Source organism: Schistocerca americana, chromosome 7, assembly GCF_021461395.2.
Source record: "Schistocerca americana isolate TAMUIC-IGC-003095 chromosome 7, iqSchAmer2.1, whole genome shotgun sequence".
Taxonomy (NCBI): Eukaryota; Metazoa; Arthropoda; class Insecta; order Orthoptera; family Acrididae; genus Schistocerca; species Schistocerca americana.
This window is the reverse complement of record NC_060125.1, coordinates 603,641,060-603,649,650: the sequence shown is the minus strand read 5'-3', so window position 1 is coordinate 603,649,650 and position 8,591 is coordinate 603,641,060. Positions and strand designations below refer to the sequence as shown.

Genomic DNA, 8,591 nt, shown 5'->3' with positions numbered 1-8,591 from the left:
CTCCGTTTCACAACACTTCCTTCAAACGTAAACAACATCGACGACCGCATGATCGGCTATCGACTTTCGTTAATGTTCCATACGGTCCTCTCACAAAACTTCACGTGCGCGCACCGGAGATTTACAAAAACGCGTCATTCTTGGAGTGATTTAGTACAGATATTGCTATAATAAAATGTCACATAATGATTTATCGACGGCTAATGGGTTCGTAGAAGAGCGCTCTCTAAGGAGTGAGTTCTTATCGTCGGTAATTTACAAAATAAGCACGAAACACGTTTGTTTCATTTATTTTTTTATATTTTTTATTTTTTATTTGGTGTGCGTATTCCATGGATCCGTACAAGCGAGTGGTTCGCCTGGATGTGGAACGTGTCAATACAATTGTACAAATACAATTAATGCTACAGAATAGTAACATAATACAATGATATATATATATATATATATATATATATATATATATATATATATATATATATATATTAATAGGTATCACTTTTTCTCATTTACAAGCTGTCCTTTAACTAGTATAGCAATTCATACTATAACATTATAACTACAACATTAACACTGTAACACTGTAACATTTACAAGCTGTCCTTTAACTAGTATAGCAATTCACACTATAACATTATAACTACAACATTAACACTGTAACATTAACATAATATTGTATCATCCAGCTAATAACTAAGAGACTAAATAAATTCTATTACTAAGGGAGTGCATTATTTCTGGAAAAGAATTCATCTAAGGAATACAGTGGATGGTCAAGCAGGTATTTTTTTAACGTACCTTTGAACAGCGTTTCATTTTCTCTTGTACATATAATATAATTAGGCAATGAATTAAACGTCTTTATAGCAGATACTTTACTCCCATCTGTACAAGCGATAAATTTTTTAATTCAACATGTAGATCATCTTTACTTCTAGTATTGTAGTTATGGTATGAACAATTTGTTTCATACTGGGAATAGACTTCATCAGAGAGTACATGTGCTGAAATGTTGTAGTCACTATACCTAACTGTGTGAAAAGTTTTCTACACTATTCTGACTGCTCTCTTCTGAGCAGTTAAGATTTTTTTAAGGCTAGTGAATTAGCCCAGAAGATTATTCCATAACTCATTAATGAGTGAAAGTATCCAAAGTAAGCTGATTTTAAAATGTTGATGTCCCCAAAATGAGAAATGATTCTTAAAGCAAAAGTTGCTGATGAAAGCCTTTTTGGAGTAAGGGACACATGCTGTTCCCAGTTGAGCCTACTGTCAATGTGAACCCCTAGGAATTTAGTCTAGTGCACCTGTTCTAGTTCCTGGTTGTCATGAGCAATTACTATATTTTCTGAAGTTTTATTTTTTGTGTGGAACTGTATAAAATTAGTTTTTTTAATATTAACTTAAAGAGAATTAATTTAAAACCAAGCTGTAACTTCTCTGAGTATATCATTAACATCAGTCTACATGTCAGCAGTAGACTTACCACCTAATACAATGCTTGTATCATCAGCAAACATTGTGAATTCACAATTTTTACTAATGGACAGGGGTAAATCATTTACATATATTAAAAATAGCAAGGATCCAAGGACAGATCCCTGAGGACCTCCATGCTGTATTTTGGACCTTTCAGAATCCACTCGAGAGAAGATCCTTTGTTGCAGCCATTTAGAACCACCTTTTGTTTCCTGTCTTCACGATATGATTTTAGCCAGTTGCCTATAAGCCCTTTGATTCCGTAATGATAGGCCTTCTCCAAAAGTATCTTGTGGTTTACACAATCAAATGCCTTAGTAAGATCACAGAAACACTAACTGGTGACTTCTTACTATTAATACACTCCAAGACATGATTTGTGAGTGAGTATATGGCACACTCTGTGGAAACCCCTTTTTGAAAACCAAACTGTCTATGGTTAATAATATTAAGTTTATCAAGATGTGCCACAATCCTGTAATACACTGCCTTTTCAAGAACCTTTGAAAACGTTGTTAAGGGAGAGACGTGATATAATTTTTGACATCTGTAGCATCGCCAGACTTGAAAAGAGGTCTCACAATGGCATATTTCATTCTCTATGGAACAACTCCCTCATAAAGAGACGTGTTGCAAATGTGAGCAAGTGCTACACTTACATAATTACTGCAGGCTTTCAACAGTTTACTAGAGATGTTATCTATACCTGAAGATCTTTTATTTTTCAATGAGTGAATTATTTTTTTTTTATTCCATTAACAGTTATGGGTGGTACATTTATCATTTGCAGTATGCCGTTTCAGTGTAATGGAAAACTGAAAATTTATCATAGACGCGTCACGATTATCACTGCATGTCACTTAATAACGCATCAACCTTCAAGAGAGAACATAATAACCTAGACAGGTGACGAACGCCACACGATTAAGTGTTAGCGTAATGGATAACGACGTGGTATTCGGAAATGAAAGCAGTGGTTTGGCATTCCGTCAAATGTAAATTTTTTTCATGTTGTTAACACGTACTGGGACATTCCTATGAACGTAACACAAGTATGTTCTACAATAAGTGATATTATTTACATTCCGTCTGATTTGAAAATGAAGGATGAAATAAATATTTAGCGTTTTCCGAGTGCGTGGTTAGGCAGAAACCTAAGAGGACAGCTTAAATTGCTGCGACTGAAAAAGCAACAATGAAATTCAAATTCTCCCTTCTCACAAGTATTGAGCTTTTTATTTCCGAATATGGGCCGTATTTCGAGTGTGTGGTTAGGCAGGAACCTAAGAGGACAGCTTTAACTGCTGCGAGTGAATGGGGGAGCAATAACATTCATATTCTTCCTTGTCACAAAGTCGATAGCCGATTATGCAGCAGTCGATACTGAGGGTGACGTCAAAATGACGTCACATTCAAATGGCTCTGAGCACTATAGGACTCAACTGCTGTGGTCATCAGTCCCCTATAACTTAGAACTACTTAAACCTAACTAACCTAAGGACACCACACACATCCATGCCCGAGGCAAGATTCGAACCTGCGACCGTAGCAGTCGCACGGTTCCGGACTGCGCGCCTAGAACCGCGAGACCACCGCGGCCGGCCGTCACAATCGCGGGAAGTGCTGTGAAACGAGCGTTACCCTGCTAGTGGCGGTAGAACGTTTTTCAATGCAGTCAGAAACGAATTCAAGGACCGCAGTTACAATTTTGGTACTGGTAACTTAATTTTCGAAGGAATTTCAGTTATTCGCGCCCCTTAGTGCAGTAATGCACCCGAGTGAAAATGGATGAACTTTAACGCTCGGGATCTGAGGCACAGTAAATATTCTTAGTTAAATTCAAGAGTCCGCAGCTCGTGGTCGTGCGGTGGCGTTCTCGCTTCCCGCGCCCGGGTTCCCGGGTTCGATTCCAGGCAGGGTCAGGGATTTACTCTGCCTCGTGATGACTGGGTGTTGTGTGATGTCCTTAGGTTAGTTAGGTTTAAGTAGTTCTAAGTTCTAGGGGACTGATGACCATAGCTGTTAAGTCCCATAGTGCTCAGAGCCACTTGAACCATTTTTTAAATTCAAGCGTCATTGTTAATAATAGCGATAGCCACAGCACTGATGGATTTCTCCACTTATTTGTGCTCAGTATGTTACATTCATTTACGTGCAGCTACAGTTGCTTGTAATGGCATCGATCACACATCTTCTACAAATGTTCCTGCGTTTCGCACCACTCGTGTGACGCTGTAACAATAGCACCGTCTGTGATCAATCTCACGTGACACCCGACGAAATCCGCCACACCATTTGTGTTTTGTGTCCTCGCCAATGAACGCAGCCGGAGGTGGCGCGGTGAGACAGTTTCCGGCTGGCGCCACGGGAGGCGGTTTCAAGTTCTCCGCCAACCACAAGCTCGGCCCCATCAGATATCTCCGCAACGCCGCCGATGAGATTGACTTCCGCGTTGCGATAAGCGGCGGCCACAGGCAGCGTCAGTCATGTTGGGCGTTGGCGTATGACAGTTCTAGTACGGAGTTCCAGGGTGGCGGTTCCTAGCTACAGTTTGTAGTGGAGATCAGCCTGCGAGACTTAATATACTAATCGAGTTGTCTACATCTACATCCATACTCCGCAAGCCACCTGACGGTGTGTGGCGGAGGGTACTTTGAGTAACTCTATCGGTTCTCCCTTCTATTCCAGTCTCGTATTGTTCGTGGAAAGAAAGATAGTCGGCATGCCTCTGTTTGGGCTCTAATCTCTCTGATTTTATCCTCATGGTCTCTTCGCGAGGTATACGTAGGAGGGAACAATATACTGCTTGACTCCTCGGTGAAGGTTTGTTCTCGAAACATCAACAAAAGCCCGTACCGAGCTACTGAACGTCTCTCCTGCAGAGTCTTCCACTGAAGTTTCGCGATTACTAAATGATCCTGTAACGAAGCGCGCTGCTCTCCGTTGGGTCTTTTCTATCTCTTCTATCAACCCTATCTGGTCCGGATCCCAAACCGGTGAGCAGTATTCAAGCAGTAGGCGAACAGGTATACTATAACCTACTTCCTTTGTTTTCGGATTGCATTTCCTTAGGATTCTTCCAACGATCAACTTTATATGATCATTCCATTTTAAATCACTCCTAATGCGTACTCCCAGATAATTTATGGAATTAACTGCTTCCAGTTGCTGACCTGCTATATTGTAGCTAGATGATAAGGGATCTTTCTTTCTATGTATTCGCGGCACATTACACTTGTCTACATTGAGATTCAATTGTCATTCCCTGCACCATGCGTCAATTCGTTGCAGATCCTCCTGCATTTCAGTACTATTTTCCATTGTTACAACCTCTCGGTATACTAAAGCATCATCCGCAAAAAGCCTCAGTGAACTTCCGATGTTATCCACAAGGTCATTTATGTATATTGCGAACAGCAACGGTCCTACGACACTCCCATGCGGCACATCTGAAATCACTCTTACTTCGGAAGACTTCTCTCCACTGAGAATGTCATGCTGCGTTTTGTTGTCTAGGAACTCTTCAATCCAATCACACAATTGGTCTGATAGTCCATATGCTCTTACTTTGTTCATTAAACGACTGTGGGGAACTGTGTCGAACGCCTTGCGGAAGTCAAGAAACACGGCTTCTTCCTGGGAACCCGTGTCTATGGCCCTCTGAGTCTCGTGGACGAATAGCGCGAGCTGGGTTTTACACCATTGTCTTTTTCGAAACCCATGCTTATTCCAATCTATAGGTTTCGCCTATAGCCCATAGCCTAGAGACAAGTGTTTACCACAGTGACTGACGGTTTGGCGTCGAGGACGGAAATAGTCTCGATGACATTGTATTCAGTAACGCACACCTTGACAGGCCACTGCTCAGATGTATCTATCCGCAAACACATCCAACGAGTTACTGTACAACTTCAGTTAGTTATTGCAGGGCCAGAAGAATGCCGCTGCAACCGTGGCCGAAACGTTGTTTTTTCTCCAGCAGCAGTAGTTTTATACATTATGACGCGGTACCACACCCAGAAAACTTTCATGTCGACTGACTGTGGCCGCGGAAGCCTACGCAATCATACTTTGTATCATCAGTGGATAATTTGTGAAAGAATGTAGCCCACACTACTCTTTTCATCCCTTGTAGGTCACGTGTATTGCTTCTTATTGGCATTCCATAATACTGCTGGAGTTCATCAATGTTTCTGTCTCTAAGTCTTCCTTTACCGTTTATACTCTCCACAAAATGCATGTGCAACACCGTCATTTCTGTTTACACGCTGCATGCAACCTATTAAAAACGAACATTAACATGAATTCAAGGAATAAATAGCTGAAAATCAAAGCCTTCTAAATGGCTCTGAGCACTATGCGACTTAACTTCTGAGGTAATCAGTCGCCTATAACTTAGAACTAATTAAACCTAACTAACCTAAGGATATCACACACAGCCATGCCCGAGGCAGGATTCGAACCTGCGACCGGAGCGGTCGCTCGGTTCCAGACTGTAGCACCTAGAACCGCACGGTCATTCCGGCCGGCCCAAAGCCTTCTAGATTGAGTAGTTCTGGAGATGGAAACGCTCAAGGAAGTCAGCGCAGAATGATTCGACTTTTCTGCACTTGCACTATTAATAAAACTGCACTGCCAATTAGAATTAAGCGCCAAATGATTCATAAAATTGTTCAGGAGAGAACAAATATTCAAAAAATGTTTCAAAAGGTTCTGAGCACTATGGGACTTAACATCTGAGGTCATCAGTCCCCTAGTACTTAGACCTACTCAAAGCAAACCAACCTAAGGACATCAGACACATCCATGCCCGAGGCAAGTTAGAACCTGCGACCGTAGCGGTCGCGCGGTTGCAGACTGAAGCCCTAGAACCTCTCGGCCACACCGGCCGGCCAGAGAACAAATATTACTGATAGATAATCAGATAATTCCACCATACGTACTCCTCTTAAATACGATTGCTGGATGAGAAACTTCCTGCGTAATATTTTCTTGTACACATAATGAATGTGGCCGCACTTCTGCCTACAGTACTATGCGAAGTTCCGCAGTAATTTTGATTACTTTCGTATTCAAGCATGTAGTACCCCTCATCCCAGCCAGTGTGTCGCTTGATGCACGTCGCTTTCGTGGTGCTATAGCTTTTAACGCCATCTGAGTATGTCTGGTCTGTTCCATACTCAAGAACGCCAGTGCACCATAAACAACTTGTGGAACGAAAATTAAAACTGAACACATTCTGAGGTTTTCCAATGATTTCTAGTCCGCCCCGATAGCTGAGTGGTCAGCGTGACGGATTGCCATTCTACGAGCCCAGGTTCCATTCCCCGCTGGGTCGGCGTTTCCTCCGCTCAGGGAATGGGTGTTGTGTTGCCTTCACCATCATTTCATCCCCATCCGCTGCGCAGGTCGCCCAATGTGGCGTCGAATGTAATAAGACCAGCACCGAGGCGGCCGGACCTGCCCCCTAAAGGGCCTCCCGGCCAATGACGCCAAATGCTCATTTCATGTGGTTTCTATCTTGTAAATAATGCACCTTTAGTGTACTGGGACAAAAATACATGAGTGCACTTCACGAGCAGTCGATAAGCTACTTCCCACTGTGTTAATGTAATTTGTGGTGGGCTACGTCGCACGTCAGTTGTGCAGCGCTAGGGCATTCTCACCAGAGGCGCACTTGCGAGCGGTTGGGCATTAGAGGAGGAGATCTGATGGTTATGAATATGGGAGAAGTTCACAGAATGAGATTTTCACTCTGCAGCGGAGTGTGCGCTGATATGAAACTTCCTGGCAGATTAAAACTGTGTGCTGGACCGAGACTCGAACTCGGGACCTTTGCCTTTCGCGGGCAAGTGCTCTACCAACTGAGCTATCCAAGCACGACTCACGCCCCGTCCTCACAGCTTTACTTCTGCCAGTACCTCGTCTCCTACCTTCCAAACTTTACATAAGCTCTCCTGCGAACCTAGCAGGACTAGCACTCCTTAAAGAAAGGATATTGCAGAGCCATGGCTTAGCCACAGCCTGGGGGATGTTCCCAGAATGAGAGGTTCGCGGGAGAGCTTCTGTAAAGTTTGGAAGGTAGGAGACGAGGTACTGGCAGAAGTACAGCTGTGAGGACGGGACGTGAGTCGTGCTTGGGTAGCTCAGTTGGTAGAGCACTTGCCCGCCAAAGGCAAAGTTCCCGAGTTCCAGTCTCGGTCCGGCACACAGTTTTAATCTGCCAGTAAGTTTCATGGGAGAAATTATCTGCAATACGTTATTATTGGGATGGCAGTCTGCTTATAAAGCTATTTTATTGCTGCAAGGTTACCCATGCAAGCGCAAGAATGACATTTCTTTCTCTGAGAACTATTAATTGAACGAAATTTTTGTCCCTCACGTAACTAATAATATTAATAATTTGTATTAATTTGGTCTCTTTGCTTTCGTTATCAAACAAATTACGCAATTGGTTGGAACCTCCATAATTTTTGTTATGAGAGAATTTCGTAATTGTCAGTGTCTTCTTATGTTATATAGTCTTTTTTAATACTAATCAGAGTTTAACTTTTCAAGAGCGAGTTTCCTTAAAGTAAAACCCACCCTCATCATTCTTAGTAATGGTTTCAATATTTTGTTGTGTATGTATCGCACCTTACGCCACATGCAGCCACAGATTGTTTCTGGCAAACAAAGAACAATTTAGAGTAGATTATTTCTCTTTAGCTGCTGTATTTTCTGATTTTAAATTGCTTCCGAGAACCTCAGTATACCAGGCACAAATTAGCATCCTGAGCAAGAGGTAAGTTACTTTTCTTTCATGGGCGATATCACTTTGCATTCTTGAGAGCAAGCAATATGTCATCAGAATTTTCAGATGTTCTTCTGAGTAATCAGATTAATTTACCGTGAACAATGAAGGTGATGTTAAACAGTTTTTTTCTACCGTGTTGAGCAGTATTTTGTGAATATTTCAAGTGAGACGTTTCAGTTCATCTTACGTAACTTTCATAATCTACTTCATTATCGAGTTTTCGTTCAGTAATTTTCACTGAGTAAACAATTAGTTTCTTTTGGGATTTAATTAGATTTGGGTTCATAATTTCAAGCTCAGCATTTCACCAAGATTA

The 8,591-nt window shown here is 41.9% G+C and overlaps 1 non-coding gene across 1 annotated transcript; it reads right to left on the bottom strand.

The window, feature by feature from the left end:
• Positions 1 to 7,284: 7,284 nt before the first annotated feature.
• On the bottom strand, positions 7,285 to 7,359 carry Trnas-cga. The gene has a single exon. It is a non-coding gene; the product is annotated as a tRNA-Ser (tRNA).
• Between the last annotated feature and the right edge of the window lie 1,232 nt (positions 7,360 to 8,591).